The following is a 13531-nucleotide window of genomic DNA, read 5'->3' as shown; positions in this document are numbered from 1 at the left end:
GATCAGACAAGATTGGGCAATCTTCAGCTGGCATGTCCGTAAGCAAACTCTGCTTGAAAATCTTGGACTTTCAACAAAAGAACTTTGAAAACATTATAAAGTGCGAAAACTCCCGCTTTACTATCAAATAATGATTGAGAAAAGGCAAAAAAAGCTAACAAAGCCATGTAAATACTTTCATTTGAAAAGTTTTTCAATAGTTAAAGCTTACAGCACCTGGTATTCCCAGGTAGTCTCCCATCCAAGTACTAACCAGGCCCAAGCCTTCTTAGCTTCTGAGATCAGACAAGATTGGGCATTCTTCAGCTGGTTTGTCCGTACACAAGCTCTGCTTGAAAATCTTGAACTTTAAACCAAAGGCGCTTGAACACATATCAAAGAGTGAAAACTCCCGCTTTACTGTCAAATTATGATGGAGAAAAGGCAAAAAGTTGGAGTGGTAAGCTTTTATTTGCAAAACAACAAATAAAGTGCACACCTTCTAGAGGCAATGCAATACTGGGTCGATGAATGGAGCGGATGGAGCAGGCCCTATTGCCGACTCCCTGTTATAAAAAATCCGCTTAATATGACATATCAGATATTAAATTGACATCAGGGTGCGTAGCACCTGAAGGCCGAGGGCTGGAAAACCCCACCTAATCGATTCAGCTCCACCCCACTCCATAGCCAAGCCTGTGAATGATCGTTGTAGAGCACACACAGACAAAGAAACCTGAAGAGAAGTTTAAAAAAAAAAAAAAAAAAAAAAAAAAAAGGCGGGAAAACATACTAAATAAAGAAAGTACCCCTTAACTTATTTTAAAAAAGTTAACAAAGTGATGTAAATACTTTCATTTTAAAAGTTTTACAATAGTTAAAGCTTACAGCACCTGGCATTCCCATGTAGTCTCCCATCCAAGTACTAACCAGGCCCAAGCCTTCTTAGCTTCTGAGATCAGACAAGATTGGGCAATCTTCAGCTGGCATGTCCGTAAGCAAACTCTGCTTGAAAATCTTGGACTTTCAACAAAAGGACTTGAAAACATTATAAAGTGCGAAAACTCCCGCTTTACTATCAAATAATGATTGAGAAAAGGCAAAAAAAGCTAATAAAGCCATGTAAATACTTTCATTTTAAAAGTTTTTCAATAGTTAAAGCTTACAGCACCTGGTATTCCCATGTAGTCTCCCATCCAAGTACTAACCAGGCCCAAGCCTTCTTAGCTTCTGAGATCAGACAAGATTGGGCATTCTTCAGCTGGTTTGTCCGTACACAAACTCTGCTTGAAAATCTTGAACTTTAAACCAAAAGGGCTTTGAAAACATTATAAAGTGCGAAAACTCCCGCTTTACTATCAAATTATGATGGAGAAAAGGCAAAAAAAGCTAACAAAGCCATGTAAATACTTTCATTTGAAAAGTTTTTCAATAGTTAAAGCTTACAGCACCTGGTATTCCCATGTAGTCTCCCATCCAAGTACTAACCAGGCCCAAGCCTTCTTAGCTTCTGAGATCAGACAAGATTGGGCATTCTTCAGCTGGTTTGTCCGTACACAAACTCTGCTTGAAAATCTTGAACTTTAAACCAAAAGGGCTTTGAAAACATTATAAAGTGCGAAAACTCCCGCTTTACTATCAAATTATGATGGAGAAAAGGCAAAAAAAGCTAACAAAGCCATGTAAATACTTTCATTTGAAAAGTTTTTCAATAGTTAAAGCTTACAGCACCTGGTATTCCCAGGTAGTCTCCCATCCAAGTACTAACCAGGCCCAAGCCTTCTTAGCTTCTGAGATCAGACAAGATTGGGCATTCTTCAGCTGGTTTGTCCGTACACAAGCTCTGCTTGAAAATCTTGAACTTTAAACCAAAGGCGCTTGAACACATATCAAAGAGTGAAAACTCCCGCTTTACTGTCAAATTATGATGGAGAAAAGGCAAAAAGTTGGAGTGGTAAGCTTTTATTTGCAAAACAACAAATAAAGTGCACACCTTCTAGAGGCAATGCAATACTGGGTCGATGAATGGAGCGGATGGAGCAGGCCCTATTGCCGACTCCCTGTTATAAAAATCCGCTTAATATGACATATCAGATATTAAATTGACATCAGGGTGCGTAGCACCTGAAGGCCGAGGGCTGGAAAACCCCACCTAATCGATTCAGCTCCACCCCACTCCATAGCCAAGCCTGTGAATGATCGTTGTAGAGCACACACAGACAAAGAAACCTGAAGAGAAGTTTAAAAAAAAAAAAAAAAAAAAAAAAGGCGGGAAAACATACTAAATAAAGAAAGTACCCCTTAACTTATTTTAAAAAAGTTAACAAAGTGATGTAAATACTTTCATTTTAAAAGTTTTACAATAGTTAAAGCTTACAGCACCTGGCATTCCCATGTAGTCTCCCATCCAAGTACTAACCAGGCCCAAGCCTTCTTAGCTTCTGAGATCAGACAAGATTGGGCAATCTTCAGCTGGCATGTCCGTAAGCAAACTCTGCTTGAAAATCTTGGACTTTCAACAAAAGGACTTTGAAAACATTATAAAGTGCGAAAACTCCCGCTTTACTATCAAATAATGATTGAGAAAAGGCAAAAAAAGCTAATAAAGCCATGTAAATACTTTCATTTTAAAAGTTTTTCAATAGTTAAAGCTTACAGCACCTGGTATTCCCATGTAGTCTCCCATCCAAGTACTAACCAGGCCCAAGCCTTCTTAGCTTCTGAGATCAGACAAGATTGGGCATTTTTCAGCTGGTTTGTCCGTACACAAACTCTGCTTGAAAATCTTGAACTTTAAAACCAAAAGGGCTTTGAAAACATTATAAAGTGCGAAAACTCCCGCTTTACTATCAAATTATGATGGAGAAAAGGCAAAAAAAAGCTAACAAAGCCATGTAAATACTTTCATTTGAAAAGTTTTTCAATAGTTAAAGCTTACAGCACCTGGTATTCCCATGTAGTCTCCCATCCAAGTACTAACCAGGCCCAAGCCTTCTTAGCTTCTGAGATCAGACAAGATTGGGCATTCTTCAGCTGGTTTGTCCGTACACAAGCTCTGCTTGAAAATCTTGAACTTTAAACCAAAGGCGCTTGAACACATATCAAAGAGTGAAAACTCCCGCTTTACTGTCAAATTATGATGGAGAAAAGGCAAAAAGTTGGAGTGGTAAGCTTTTATTTGCAAAACAACAAATAAAGTGCACACCTTCTAGAGGCAATGCAATACTGGGTCGATGAATGGAGCGGATGGAGCAGGCCCTATTGCCGACTCCCTGTTATAAAAATCCGCTTAATATGACATATCAGATATTAAATTGACATCAGGGTGCGTAGCACCTGAAGGCCGAGGGCTGGAAAACCCCACCTAATCGATTCAGCTCCACCCCACTCCATAGCCAAGCCTGTGAATGATCGTTGTAGAGCACACACAGACAAAGAAACCTGAAGAGAAGTTTAAAAAAAAAAAAAAAAAAAAGGCGGGAAAACATACTAAATAAAGAAAGTACCCCTTAACTTATTTTAAAAAAGTTAACAAAGTGATGTAAATACTTTCATTTTAAAAGTTTTACAATAGTTAAAGCTTACAGCACCTGGCATTCCCATGTAGTCTCCCATCCAAGTACTAACCAGGCCCAAGCCTTCTTAGCTTCTGAGATCAGACAAGATTGGGCAATCTTCAGCTGGCATGTCCGTAAGCAAACTCTGCTTGAAAATCTTGGACTTTCAACAAAAGGACTTTGAAAACATTATAAAGTGCGAAAACTCCCGCTTTACTATCAAATAATGATTGAGAAAAGGCAAAAAAAGCTAATAAAGCCATGTAAATACTTTCATTTTAAAAGTTTTTCAATAGTTAAAGCTTACAGCACCTGGTATTCCCATGTAGTCTCCCATCCAAGTACTAACCAGGCCCAAGCCTTCTTAGCTTCTGAGATCAGACAAGATTGGGCATTCTTCAGCTGGTTTGTCCGTACACAAACTCTGCTTGAAAATCTTGAACTTTAAACCAAAAGGGCTTTGAAAACATTATAAAGTGCGAAACTCCCGCTTTACTATCAAATTATGATGGAGAAAAGGCAAAAAAAGCTAACAAAGCCATGTAAATACTTTCATTTGAAAAGTTTTTCAATAGTTAAAGCTTACAGCACCTGGTATTCCCAGGTAGTCTCCCATCCAAGTACTAACCAGGCCCAAGCCTTCTTAGCTTCTGAGATCAGACAAGATTGGGCATTCTTCAGCTGGTTTGTCCGTACACAAGCTCTGCTTGAAAATCTTGAACTTTAAACCAAAGGGGCTTGAACACATATCAAAGAGTGAAAACTCCCGCTTTACTGTCAAATTATGATGGAGAAAAGGCAAAAAGTTGGAGTGGTAAGCTTTTATTTGCAAAACAACAAATAAAGTGCACACCTTCTAGAGGCAATGCAATACTGGGTCGATGAATGGAGCGGATGGAGCAGGCCCTATTGCCGACTCCCTGTTATAAAAATCCGCTTAATATGACATATCAGATATTAAATTGACATCAGGGTGCGTAGCACCTGAAGGCCGAGGGCTGGAAAACCCCACCTAATCGATTCAGCTCCACCCCACTCCATAGCCAAGCCTGTGAATGATCGTTGTAGAGCACACACAGACAAAGAAACCTGAAGAGAAGTTTAAAAAAAAAAAAAAAAAAAAAAAAGGCGGGGAAAACATACTAAATAAAGAAAGTACCCCTTAACTTATTTTAAAAAAGTTAACAAAGTGATGTAAATACTTTCATTTTAAAAGTTTTACAATAGTTAAAGCTTACAGCACCTGGCATTCCCATGTAGTCTCCCATCCAAGTACTAACCAGGCCCAAGCCTTCTTAGCTTCTGAGATCAGACAAGATTGGGCAATCTTCAGCTGGCATGTCCGTAAGCAAACTCTGCTTGAAAATCTTGGACTTTCAACAAAAGGACTTTGAAAACATTATAAAGTGCGAAAACTCCCGCTTTACTATCAAATAATGATTGAGAAAAGGCAAAAAAAAGCTAATAAAGCCATGTAAATACTTTCATTTTAAAAGTTTTTCAATAGTTAAAGCTTACAGCACCTGGTATTCCCATGTAGTCTCCCATCCAAGTACTAACCAGGCCCAAGCCTTCTTAGCTTCTGAGATCAGACAAGATTGGGCATTCTTCAGCTGGTTTGTCCGTACACAAACTCTGCTTGAAAATCTTGAACTTTAAACCAAAAGGGCTTTGAAAACATTATAAAGTGCGAAAACTCCCGCTTTACTATCAAATTATGATGGAGAAAAGGCAAAAAAAGCTAACAAAGCCATGTAAATACTTTCATTTGAAAAGTTTTTCAATAGTTAAAGCTTACAGCACCTGGTATTCCCATGTAGTCTCCCATCCAAGTACTAACCAGGCCCAAGCCTTCTTAGCTTCTGAGATCAGACAAGATTGGGCATTCTTCAGCTGGTTTGTCCGTACACAAGCTCTGCTTGAAAATCTTGAACTTTAAACCAAAGGCGCTTGAACACATATCAAAGAGTGAAAACTCCCGCTTTACTGTCAAATTATGATGGAGAAAAGGCAAAAAGTTGGAGTGGTAAGCTTTTATTTGCAAAACAACAAATAAAGTGCACACCTTCTAGAGGCAATGCAATACTGGGTCGATGAATGGAGCGGATGGAGCAGGCCCTATTGCCGACTCCCTGTTATAAAAATCCGCTTAATATGACATATCAGATATTAAATTGACATCAGGGTGCGTAGCACCTGAAGGCCGAGGGCTGGAAAACCCCACCTAATCGATTCAGCTCCACCCCACTCCATAGCCAAGCCTGTGAATGATCGTTGTAGAGCACACACAGACAAAGAAACCTGAAGAGAAGTTTAAAAAAAAAAAAAAAAAAAAAAAAAAAAAGGCGGGAAAACATACTAAATAAAGAAAGTACCCCTTAACTTATTTTAAAAAGTTAACAAAGTGATGTAAATACTTTCATTTTAAAAGTTTTACAATAGTTAAAGCTTACAGCACCTGGCATTCCCATGTAGTCTCCCATCCAAGTACTAACCAGGCCCAAGCCTTCTTAGCTTCTGAGATCAGACAAGATTGGGCAATCTTCAGCTGGCATGTCCGTAAGCAAACTCTGCTTGAAAATCTTGGACTTTCAACAAAAGGACTTTGAAAACATTATAAAGTGCGAAAACTCCCGCTTTACTATCAAATAATGATTGAGAAAAGGCAAAAAAAGCTAATAAAGCCATGTAAATACTTTCATTTTAAAAGTTTTTCAATAGTTAAAGCTTACAGCACCTGGTATTCCCATGTAGTCTCCCATCCAAGTACTAACCAGGCCCAAGCCTTCTTAGCTTCTGAGATCAGACAAGATTGGGCATTCTTCAGCTGGTTTGTCCGTACACAAACTCTGCTTGAAAATCTTGAACTTTAAACCAAAAGGGCTTTGAAAACATTATAAAGTGCGACAACTCCCGCTTTACTATCAAATTATGATGGAGAAAAGGCAAAAAAAAGCTAACAAAGCCATGTAAATACTTTCATTTGAAAGTTTTTCAATAGTTAAAGCTTACAGCACCTGGTATTCCCAGGTAGTCTCCCATCCAAGTACTAACCAGGCCCAAGCCTTCTTAGCTTCTGAGATCAGACAAGATTGGGCATTCTTCAGCTGGTTTGTCCGTACACAAGCTCTGCTTGAAAATCTTGAACTTTAAACCAAAGGCGCTTGAACACATATCAAAGAGTGAAAACTCCCGCTTTACTGTCAAATTATGATGGAGAAAAGGCAAAAAGTTGGAGTGGTAAGCTTTTATTTGCAAAACAACAAATAAAGTGCACACCTTCTAGAGGCAATGCAATACTGGGTCGATGAATGGAGCGGATGGAGCAGGCCCTATTGCCGACTCCCTGTTATAAAAATCCGCTTAATATGACATATCAGATATTAAATTGACATCAGGGTGCGTAGCACCTGAAGGCCGAGGGCTGGAAAACCCCACCTAATCGATTCAGCTCCACCCCACTCCATAGCCAAGCCTGTGAATGATCGTTGTAGAGCACACACAGACAAAGAAACCTGAAGAGAAGTTTAAAAAAAAAAAAAAAAAAAAAAAAAAGAAAAAAGGCGGGAAAACATACTAAATAAAGAAAGTACCCCTTAACTTATTTTAAAAAAGTTAACAAAGTGATGTAAATACTTTAATTTTAAAAGTTTTACAATAGTTAAAGCTTACAGCACCTGGCATTCCCATGTAGTCTCCCATCCAAGTACTAACCAGGCCCAAGCCTTCTTAGCTTCTGAGATCAGACAAGATTGGGCAATCTTCAGCTGGCATGTCCGTAAGCAAACTCTGCTTGAAAATCTTGGACTTTCAACAAAAGGACTTTGAAAACATTATAAAGTGCGAAAACTCCCGCTTTACTATCAAATAATGATTGAGAAAAGGCAAAAAAAGCTAATAAAGCCATGTAAATACTTTCATTTTAAAAGTTTTTCAATAGTTAAAGCTTACAGCACCTGGTATTCCCATGTAGTCTCCCATCCAAGTACTAACCAGGCCCAAGCCTTCTTAGCTTCTGAGATCAGACAAGATTGGGCATTTTTCAGCTGGTTTGTCCGTACACAAACTCTGCTTGAAAATCTTGAACTTTAAACCAAAAGGGCTTTGAAAACATTATAAAGTGCGAAAACTCCCGCTTTACTATCAAATTATGATGGAGAAAAGGCAAAAAAAGCTAACAAAGCCATGTAAATACTTTCATTTGAAAAGTTTTTCAATAGTTAAAGCTTACAGCACCTGGTATTCCCATGTAGTCTCCCATCCAAGTACTAACCAGGCCCAAGCCTTCTTAGCTTCTGAGATCAGACAAGATTGGGCATTCTTCAGCTGGTTTGTCCGTACACAATCTCTGCTTGAAAATCTTGAACTTTAAACCAAAGGCGCTTGAACACATATCAAAGAGTGAAAACTCCCAGCTTTACTGTCAAATTATGATGGAGAAAAGGCAAAAAGTTGGAGTGGTAAGCTTTTATTTGCAAAACAACAAATAAAGTGCACACCTTCTAGAGGCAATGCAATACTGGGTCGATGAATGGAGCGGATGGAGCAGGCCCTATTGCCGACTCCCTGTTATAAAAATCCGCTTAATATGACATATCAGATATTAAATTGACATCAGGGTGCGTAGCACCTGAAGGCCGAGGGCTGGAAAACCCCACCTAATCGATTCAGCTCCACCCCACTCCATAGCCAAGCCTGTGAATGATCGTTGTAGAGCACACACAGACAAAGAAACCTGAAGAGAAGTTTAAAAAAAAAAAAAAAAAAAAAAAAGGCGGGAAAACATACTAAATAAAGAAAGTACCCCTTAACTTATTTTAAAAAAGTTAACAAAGTGATGTAAATACTTTCATTTTAAAAGTTTTACAATAGTTAAAGCTTACTGCACCTGGCATTCCCATGTAGTCTCCCATCCAAGTACTAACCAGGCCCAAGCCTTCTTAGCTTCTGAGATCAGACAAGATTGGGCAATCTTCAGCTGGCATGTCCGTAAGCAAACTCTGCTTGAAAGTCTTGGACTTTCAACAAAAGGACTTTGAAAACATTATAAAGTGCGAAAACTCCCGCTTTACTATCAAATAATGATTGAGAAAAGGCAAAAAAAGCTAATAAAGCCATGTAAATACTTTCATTTTAAAAGTTTTTCAATAGTTAAAGCTTACAGCACCTGGTATTCCCATGTAGTCTCCCATTCAAGTACTAACCAGGCCCAAGCCTTCTTAGCTTCTGAGATCAGACAAGATTGGGCATTCTTCAGCTGGTTTGTCCGTACACAAACTCTGCTTGAAAATCTTGAACTTTAAACCAAAAGGGCTTTGAAAACATTATAAAGTGCGAAAACTCCCGCTTTACTATCAAATTATGATGGAGAAAAGGCAAAAAAAGCTAACAAAGCCATGTAAATACTTTCATTTGAAAAGTTTTTCAGTAGTTAAAGCTTACAGCACCTGGTATTCCCATGTAGTCTCCCATCCAAGTACTAACCAGGCCCAAGCCTTCTTAGCTTCTGAGATCAGACAAGATTGGGCATTCTTCAGCTGGTTTGTCCGTACACAAGCTCTGCTTGAAAATCTTGAACTTTAAACCAAAGGCGCTTGAACACATATCAAAGAGTGAAAACTCCCGCTTTACTGTCAAATTATGATGGAGAAAAGGCAAAAAGTTGGAGTGGTAAGCTTTTATTTGCAAAACAACAAATAAAGTGCACACCTTCTAGAGGCAATGCAATACTGGGTCGATGAATGGAGCGGATGGAGCAGGCCCTATTGCCGACTCCCTGTTATAAAAATCCGCTTAATATGACATATCAGATATTAAATTGACATCAGGGTGCGTAGCACCTGAAGGCCGAGGGCTGGAAAACCCCACCTAATCGATTCAGCTCCACCCCACTCCATAGCCAAGCCTGTGAATGATCGTTGTAGAGCACACACAGACAAAGAAACCTGAAGAGAAGTTTAAAAAAAAAAAAAAAAAAAAAAGGCGGGAAAACATACTAAATAAAGAAAGTACCCCTTAACTTATTTTTAAAAAGTTAACAAAGTGATGTAAATACTTTCATTTTAAAAGTTTTACAATAGTTAAAGCTTACAGCACCTGGCATTCCCATGTAGTCTCCCATCCAAGTACTAACCAGGCCCAAGCCTTCTTAGCTTCTGAGATCAGACAAGATTGGGCAATCTTCAGCTGGCATGTCCGTAAGCAAACTCTGCTTGAAAATCTTGGACTTTCAACAAAAGGACTTTGAAAACATTATAAAGTGCGAAAACTCCCGCTTTACTATCAAATAATGATTGAGAAAAGGCAAAAAAAGCTAATAAAGCCATGTAAATACTTTCATTTTAAAAGTTTTTCAATAGTTAAAGCTTACAGCACCTGGCATTCCCAGGTAGTCTCCCATCCAAGTACTAACCAGGCCCAAGCCTTCTTAGCTTCTGAGATCAGACAAGATTGGGCATTCTTCAGCTGGTTTGTCCGTACACAAACTCTGCTTGAAAATCTTGAACTTTAAACCAAAAGGGCTTTGAAAACATTATAAAGTGCGACAACTCCCGCTTTACTATCAAATTATGATGGAGAAAAGGCAAAAAAAGCTAACAAAGCCATGTAAATACTTTCATTTGAAAAGTTTTTCAATTTTTAAAGCTTACAGCACCTGGTATTCCCATGTAGTCTCCCATCCAAGTACTAACCAGGCCCAAGCTTTCTTAGCTTCTGAGATCAGGCAAGATTGGGCATTCTTCAGCTGGTTTGTCCGTACACAAACTCTGCTTGAAAATCTTGAACTTTAAACCAAAGGGGCTTGAACACATATCAAAGAGTGAAAACTCCCACTTTACTGTCAAATTAAGATGGAGAAAAGGCAAAAAAAGCTAACAAAGCCATGTAAATACTTTCATTTTAAAAGTTTTTCAATAGTTAAAGCTTACAGCACCTGGTATTCCCAGGTAGTCTCCCATCCAAGTACTAACCTGGCCCAAGTGCCACTGAGGTGACACTGAGCAAAGCACCGTCCCCACACACTGCTCCCCGGGCTGCCCACTGCTCACTCAGGGTGATGCAGAGGACAAATTTCACTGTGTGCACCGTGTGCTGTGCTGTATCACATGTTACAATCACTTCACTCTGACTTAATTTAACTCCTGGAATTTACACCTAATCTGGGATGTGATCACATGGGCAGAGGATCATCAGGTCCCCTTCACAATTGCTGTTTTATTGTTTAGACCACTACTTTCTGTTTAAAGTATTGGAGAGATTGGGGATTGGTGAGAAGTTCATAAGGTGGATCCAGTCCCTCTACCGGAAGGTGGCTGTCGGGTGTACCTTAAAGGCTCACTCAACCCTTGGATTCCCCAGACTTGTTGGGTGAGGCAGGGCTGCCCTCTCTGATGTCTTGGAAGCGGTTTCGCGGCATAGTTCCAATGATTTGTGGGTTCCCAGGTTTGCTGACCGGCAGTCACGTAGCAATGGAACCTTGGTAATCCCCCGCAAGATGACAATCGTGATAAATGCCATTAGTTCAGGGAGGGCCATGAACCAATGAGCATGCTCCGTTTGCTGTGCATGTTGGATAGTCCATTCTTGAATGCTACGAAGCATGTCAAGAGTGATGAAACACAGGAAGCTCTGAAGGCGACTCGAGATACTTCTTCTGGCCTTAGCCGTTGGCTCTCTATCTGCGGCTTACGCTTCTATTGGGGTGAAAGGGAGATGCGTCCACACCTGCTCTTCACGCCACACTGTGCCATCTTTCGCTGTCTCTGTCAGTTCAGTCCCCAAACAAGCTCTCTTTTTAGGTTGAGGAGCAGCCTCCTCATCTGCAGTATGAACACATTCAAATTGTGAGCAATGGGAAAGTCAAATGATATCACAAATGCATGCATAGATACTAATAATAATTCTGAAATATCTTCGTAAATAAAAAGATACAACTAAAGCAGAAAAATGTCTTGCACTTCAGATGGCAGTGAATGTCTGCTAAGGTGCACAAACAAAAAAAGTGGAAACTATAAAAAAGGCAGAGTAGATATTTCTGTCACTCTGCTCTGCTTTTTTGATATTTTCCTATTACTTGTTTGAAATGAAATAGGAAATAATATGAAATAAAAATGAACCTGAAGACTGATCAGACGGCTCTGTTTCAGAATCCGGCTGAAGTTCTATGTCTTCTCCATCCGAGTCACAAGGGTTTACTTCACTCAGGAGAATTTCCAAGGCCTGCTGAGTGGTGAGACTTCTCTGCATGTTATTTCTTTGGAGAGGAGGTTCGTACGCCACAGAATTCTTGATGGCACTGAAGTAGTAGGCTATGTGCAGTGATATATTATCCAGTTCAGCACAAAAGGAAGTTCTCTGCTTTTAGCACATTTTAGCAACTTTTAGCGAGCAATTTTTGGCCCAACCTCGTGTGGAGAGGCCACCAGCTCCATTGTCCTCCTGCTTTTGTTGTGCCAAAACACTAGTTACCTGTGAACCCTGGCATATTTGCATTTCTTTACCCACACCACTGCTTCAAGACAGGCCATGCTTGATAACATGCTCGTACCTGAGCAGAATCATCACTGAATTATAAAACAAAAAGTGAATTTTGTTTTTGTATGATCTCTACAATGGTCACTGGGTCCCCCAACACTGCAAACACAGACAGACAGACAGACTGCGTGGGATAGTAACCACTGAACTTTTATGCCTTTTCGCCATCATGTTTTGACAGTCAAGGGGGAAAACGAATTTTCATACGTTTTACCGCCTCCCAAGTAGTACATAATAGCATAACTATATAAATAGCAAAAAAGGGTTGATGATCCCAGTTTTTCCCACTTAAGTTCCAAACACTCGACTAGACTCTTTTGACTCTTTTGCCCCGCCCTGGCAGCTCCTCTTACCCCCATTAAGCGGGTGGTTAAATGTGGTCAACCTGGTGGACGTGTGAATTAGGCCTGATTTTTCCAGGAATGGATGAAGGGCAGCGAAATAGGATGGAGATAAATTGTGTCCGAGGTCTCCTCCTCTGTTGACTGAGAGTTTGTTGATTTGCACATGCAAAGTTTCCCTCATTCCTCTCTCAAACCACCTATCTTCTCTGTCCAATATTTGAACATTTTCGTCCAAAAATGAGTGTCCTTTGTCCTTAAGGTGAAGGTACACAGCTGATTCTGGCCCTGAGGTGCTGGGCCATCCTCCTGTGTAGCAGCTGTTTGGTTTCCCCGATGTGCAGCTCGGAGCACTCTTCACCACATGGGACAGCATACACTACATTGCTCTTCTTCTGTTTTGGTATCCGGTCTTTGGGATGGACGAGTCTCTGTCTCAGTGTGTCTGCAGGTTCGAAATGGACCGGTATGTGGTGTTTCCCGAAATCCTTTTCAGTCCAGGTTCTTCAGTTGGCCCTGGGATTCAGGTTGTTCTGTGGTCCTTTTCTTGGAGGAGGATCCTGCCTTGTTAAACGCCCACTTGGGACATCCACAGGTTTTAAGGGCCGTCTTCAGATGCCTGTCTTCCTCAGTTCTGCCTTCTGAGGTGGTGGGAATGTTCTCTGCTCTATGGTACAGAGTCCTGATTACTCCTAGTTTGTGTTGTAGTGGGTGATGTGAGTCAAGCAATAGACACTGGTCAGTGTGGGTGGGTTTTCTGTAAACTTCTATGTCCAGCTTTCTATCAGTCCCAACAATAACCGCCAGCCAGTTATCATTGGAGTCCTCCTGGAGAATTGTATGTTTGTGTCCACTGTAAGAATTGCTGTTTCTAAGAGTAGGAGCAGTTGGAATGAGCTAGGACCACAGAGAGACGAAGACGAAGAGCACAGACACACCGTGATTTGACCAGGGGATTCAATGAAAAGGGCCAGAAACACAAGAGAAGTGAACAGCAAAGGGCTGTACATACCCATACATTATATGTGTGCACATATAATGAGGATTATTGAGGAGACTGGCACACTTCTCTTCATCTCTTCCTCATCATGAATGACGCATTTTATTATTGTTGTCCAG

The 13531-nt window shown here is 40.2% G+C and overlaps 26 pseudogenes; all 26 read right to left on the bottom strand.

Moving 5' to 3' along the window:
• Positions 1-204: 204 nt before the first annotated feature.
• Positions 205-323, bottom strand: LOC114798926 (uncharacterized; annotated as a pseudogene).
• Positions 324-860: 537 nt separating this feature from the next.
• Positions 861-979, bottom strand: LOC114798922 (uncharacterized; annotated as a pseudogene).
• Positions 980-1138: 159 nt separating this feature from the next.
• On the bottom strand, positions 1139-1257 carry LOC114798936 (uncharacterized; annotated as a pseudogene).
• A 161-nt stretch (positions 1258-1418) lies between these two features.
• Positions 1419-1537, bottom strand: LOC114798935 (uncharacterized; annotated as a pseudogene).
• A 161-nt stretch (positions 1538-1698) lies between these two features.
• On the bottom strand, positions 1699-1817 carry LOC114798925 (uncharacterized; annotated as a pseudogene).
• A 532-nt stretch (positions 1818-2349) lies between these two features.
• Positions 2350-2468, bottom strand: LOC114798921 (uncharacterized; annotated as a pseudogene).
• A 160-nt stretch (positions 2469-2628) lies between these two features.
• Positions 2629-2747, bottom strand: LOC114798939 (uncharacterized; annotated as a pseudogene).
• Positions 2748-2910: 163 nt separating this feature from the next.
• LOC114798934 (uncharacterized) lies at positions 2911-3029 on the bottom strand (annotated as a pseudogene).
• A 528-nt stretch (positions 3030-3557) lies between these two features.
• On the bottom strand, positions 3558-3676 carry LOC114798920 (uncharacterized; annotated as a pseudogene).
• A 160-nt stretch (positions 3677-3836) lies between these two features.
• Positions 3837-3955, bottom strand: LOC114798933 (uncharacterized; annotated as a pseudogene).
• Positions 3956-4115: 160 nt separating this feature from the next.
• Positions 4116-4234, bottom strand: LOC114798924 (uncharacterized; annotated as a pseudogene).
• A 533-nt stretch (positions 4235-4767) lies between these two features.
• On the bottom strand, positions 4768-4886 carry LOC114798919 (uncharacterized; annotated as a pseudogene).
• Positions 4887-5047: 161 nt separating this feature from the next.
• Positions 5048-5166, bottom strand: LOC114798932 (uncharacterized; annotated as a pseudogene).
• Positions 5167-5327: 161 nt separating this feature from the next.
• Positions 5328-5446, bottom strand: LOC114798931 (uncharacterized; annotated as a pseudogene).
• A 536-nt stretch (positions 5447-5982) lies between these two features.
• On the bottom strand, positions 5983-6101 carry LOC114798910 (uncharacterized; annotated as a pseudogene).
• A 160-nt stretch (positions 6102-6261) lies between these two features.
• Positions 6262-6380, bottom strand: LOC114798930 (uncharacterized; annotated as a pseudogene).
• Positions 6381-6541: 161 nt separating this feature from the next.
• Positions 6542-6660, bottom strand: LOC114798923 (uncharacterized; annotated as a pseudogene).
• Positions 6661-7201: 541 nt separating this feature from the next.
• On the bottom strand, positions 7202-7320 carry LOC114798959 (uncharacterized; annotated as a pseudogene).
• A 160-nt stretch (positions 7321-7480) lies between these two features.
• On the bottom strand, positions 7481-7599 carry LOC114798928 (uncharacterized; annotated as a pseudogene).
• A 161-nt stretch (positions 7600-7760) lies between these two features.
• Positions 7761-7879, bottom strand: LOC114798929 (uncharacterized; annotated as a pseudogene).
• Positions 7880-8412: 533 nt separating this feature from the next.
• Positions 8413-8531, bottom strand: LOC114798941 (uncharacterized; annotated as a pseudogene).
• A 160-nt stretch (positions 8532-8691) lies between these two features.
• Positions 8692-8810, bottom strand: LOC114798938 (uncharacterized; annotated as a pseudogene).
• Positions 8811-8971: 161 nt separating this feature from the next.
• On the bottom strand, positions 8972-9090 carry LOC114798927 (uncharacterized; annotated as a pseudogene).
• Positions 9091-9620: 530 nt separating this feature from the next.
• LOC114798946 (uncharacterized) lies at positions 9621-9739 on the bottom strand (annotated as a pseudogene).
• A 160-nt stretch (positions 9740-9899) lies between these two features.
• On the bottom strand, positions 9900-10018 carry LOC114798937 (uncharacterized; annotated as a pseudogene).
• Positions 10019-10179: 161 nt separating this feature from the next.
• On the bottom strand, positions 10180-10298 carry LOC114798940 (uncharacterized; annotated as a pseudogene).
• Between the last annotated feature and the right edge of the window lie 3233 nt (positions 10299-13531).

Source organism: Denticeps clupeoides, chromosome 10, assembly GCF_900700375.1.
Source record: "Denticeps clupeoides chromosome 10, fDenClu1.1, whole genome shotgun sequence".
Classification (NCBI taxonomy): Eukaryota; Metazoa; Chordata; class Actinopteri; order Clupeiformes; family Denticipitidae; genus Denticeps; species Denticeps clupeoides.
Note: the sequence above shows the minus strand (reverse complement) of the source record. Positions and strands in the feature narration are given on the sequence as shown.